Here is a 3,270-nt window from a genome sequence, read left to right on the forward strand (position 1 = left end):
AGCATTAAGTATCACCACACAATCAGAGGAATCAAGAAAGGCTTCCCTCTGGAGGGGGCATCTGATTTGAACTTTGAAGGAAGCAAAGCATTTTAATAATCAAGCCTGAATAGAGCCGTATTGCAGGCAAAGGGAAGTAATAGGTTGAATGCTGGGATAAGGGAATGGTGATTTAAGCAGTTGGAATGAGACTACATGAAAGGCAGCAAAGCAAAAAAGTCTGGAAGGAGTCAGACTGTAGGGCTTTAAATGCTAAACCTGGGAGTCCAAATTTCATTCCAGGGATAGAAGAGAGAGAAGATTGTTGAGCTGCAGTCTGACAGCTAGATTTGCACATTAGGGAAATGATTTTGGTGGTTGTGTGGAGGATGGTTTGGAGAGGCAAGAGTGGGCTGACCTGTTAGGAGTCGATTTCAAGAGTCCAGATAAGAGGTGATAAAGATTTGAATAGGTTTCTGGCTGTGAAAGTGTAGAGAAGAAGATGTATTACCAAGTCCTGATTAGTGCAAATAATGAATCCTGTGAAGTAGCTGTATGTTTTAGAACTTGTCCTATTTGAAATCAAAATTATGTAAAACTTGAATAACCTGTACTCCAAGGCCCTTTGTATAAAACTTTCCTCATTGGTGGATAAGGCATACTTAATACTAATTATATATGCCTAAAGAGTGGAATTGGTGAGAGCCTGGGAGAGGAAAGATCCAGGTCTTCTGCTTTCTAGCTCTGAAAGGGAAGACATAGGATTCCAGAGTCTCTTCAGGTCCCTGAAAGGAGATAAAGACTCTAGAAAGAAGATGAAATGTAAGGAACTGGCATTTTGATCATGTCTCCATTCCTAGCTCACTACATGAGAGATTTGGGGGATTTTCCCTGCGATGAAATCTGAGATTCTCTCTGTCTGTTTCTCCCTTTCTTTTTCTTTTTCTTTTTCTGTCTGTCTCTGTCTCTGTCTCTCTCTCATCTCTCTCACTCTAATGAGAAAGCTCCTTCACTATGTATTATCTGGTATGTTCTCATATGTATACCTTTTCTGATTTCTGCTTTGTTAACAACTTGGATAATTAGGCATATTCACTATTTGCTATGTGTTTTCATTATGGAACTGACATTTTGTGGAAAGTCAAGTCTTTGATACATAGTTTGGGTCACTCCTTGTCAGTTAAGGGATAGTGATCAAGGAGCAAGGCTTGAACCTAAAAAATACTTCCCCTCGCCTGCCAATATTTAGAGGGGCAGGGGAATAAATAGATATAGTTCTAACCAGGTACCCCCTTTTATTCTTAGGAGAGCAGAATGGCCAGTCTCTGTTCACAACCTCTTCCTTCTGCTCCTCTCAAGAATCAAAGCCTCCTTTGTAGAAGGGTGGGGAAAGGAAACTAGCAATATCTCCTTTTTATCTGTGACTCTTATAGCACCCTGAGTTTGACAGGGGTAGAACCTCAGGCAGGTGCTATAGCAGAACTACAGCTCTAGGCAATCTCAGAAAGGTCTTATCATAACAGAATTGATGAATTCTAAATGACAGACCCTCTCTCCCACATCTGAGGTAACAAGCATAATCATAAGATACAGGTCACCCTGGCAGGGGAAAGCACAGATCCTTAGATGCCTTCCCAGAGTATCAGTATCCCATGGAGTCACAGTGTGACCTACGGTCTTCAGATGCCATAAGGGGTGTGGTCATCCAGGAAGGGTCAAGATGGAATAAGAGAGATACCAAAGTAGCTTACCTGACAGTTCCCAATGCTCCTAGGAATCTGGGATTTCATGAATGTGATATTGCCTCCCAGTATGTAGATCCCAATCCATCCAGATCTGCCCTTTCCATATGACTCTTGTCTGTGCTCCCCTATTTGTCTGCTACAAGGAGTTCAGCAAATGTGTCAGGGTCTTCCTTACATTCCCTTGACATTGCCAGGATCCCTGTGGAACATTTGGATTGTCCATTAGTTACTGCTGGCTCTTCTTATATGAGCAGTCCATTTTCCTTCTGAGGCATATATTTATTTGATGGCATATTCTTCTGGCTATCACCTTATTTGTAATTTGGTACAGTCTTTTCCTGACCACCATGAGTCTATACACTGTTCTTGGAGTAAACCTCAATTTCACTCTGCAGAAGGTATAGTGTTACATGACCCACAATCATACAGCATCACTAGAAGAATAGTGGTATGAAATATTCATGCTATTTCTCAAGAGAAGTTTGGAGTTATTTTTAAAAATTAACAGTTTTAAGAAGTAATCCAATGCCTTCTCTTCCTTCTGTTTAATTCTGGACCCAGTTCATTGCCCATTTGCGATACCCTTCAAGGACATTATATCACTGTACACACATATGTGTGCATATATCCACATATATGATTATTTACATATAATGTGTGTGATGTATATTCATAGATGAATATATATTATCTATATCTACATTAATATCAGGATTAGATCATGTGTTATTCATCCAATCATAGGTATTTCAGAGACTGGAAAATAAACATTCTTCATTAACTTGTTTTTACCTGGGTGGATAGATAGGCCATTTTTTGAGTGCTTATGCATTTCAGGTTCTAGGATTAATGCCATCAGTGAAATGTTATCTGCCCAGAATATCTGGGGGACCTCACCATCTAATGGAAATTCCATTTCCAATTATATTTGACACTGTTCTTTCTGTATAACAGTGGCAAAAACCTTTGATGAACATATTTCCTACTGCTTTATCCCTCACTTGATATTTATGATCACACAGTAATTGACTGAGTTATTTCTGTTGTTATATCTTTCAAGGAATTTTGCATAATTTTTATATGTGAATGAGAAATACCTTAAAGGAGTAACCCTTGAGGTGACATTTCAGTCCACCAAAGTAAATATTTTCTTCTGCTCAACAAATAATAATCATAGAGGGATTTTGTATTTTCTACGTCCTTCAGTTGATTTTGTTGTGATAAAGTTGTAGTCCATTTAGGAATAACTCCTTTGAAAGCCTCCCTGTTCTTTTCTAATATGCCTTTATCAAGGATGCCTTCAATGCATATTTGCTCTTCATATAGAAATAAAAGTAGGTATGTAGATTGATTATAATTGATATTCTCTTGGTCAACTGTCTTTAATAATGTCCAATGTTTTTTTCCATGTCTTTGTTATCTTCCACTCATAATTGGAAAATCAATCTATAAACATCCTCAAAATGGTATTGCCTTGCCAGCACGGACCTCTTCAGACATCCTAGTTTAGGACAACTAGTTTGTCCTAGTTTAGGACAACTAGTTT

General features: G+C 38.6%; 1 long non-coding RNA gene across 1 annotated transcript in view; it reads left to right on the top strand.

Annotated features, from left to right (window-relative positions):
- The first annotated feature begins 683 nt into the window (after positions 1–683).
- Positions 684–3,270, top strand: part of LOC138166125 (uncharacterized) — a 53,661-nt gene continuing 51,074 nt past the window's right edge. The window contains exon 1 of the long non-coding RNA XR_011169539.1: positions 684–801. This is a non-coding gene — a long non-coding RNA (uncharacterized lncRNA). The remainder of the gene's footprint in view (positions 802–3,270) is intronic.

The sequence above is a fragment of the Petaurus breviceps genome, unplaced genomic scaffold (assembly GCF_028583685.1).
Source record: "Petaurus breviceps papuanus isolate PSGF00001 unplaced genomic scaffold, PetGlider_PUasm1.0 220, whole genome shotgun sequence".
NCBI classification, from domain to species: Eukaryota; Metazoa; Chordata; class Mammalia; order Diprotodontia; family Petauridae; genus Petaurus; species Petaurus breviceps.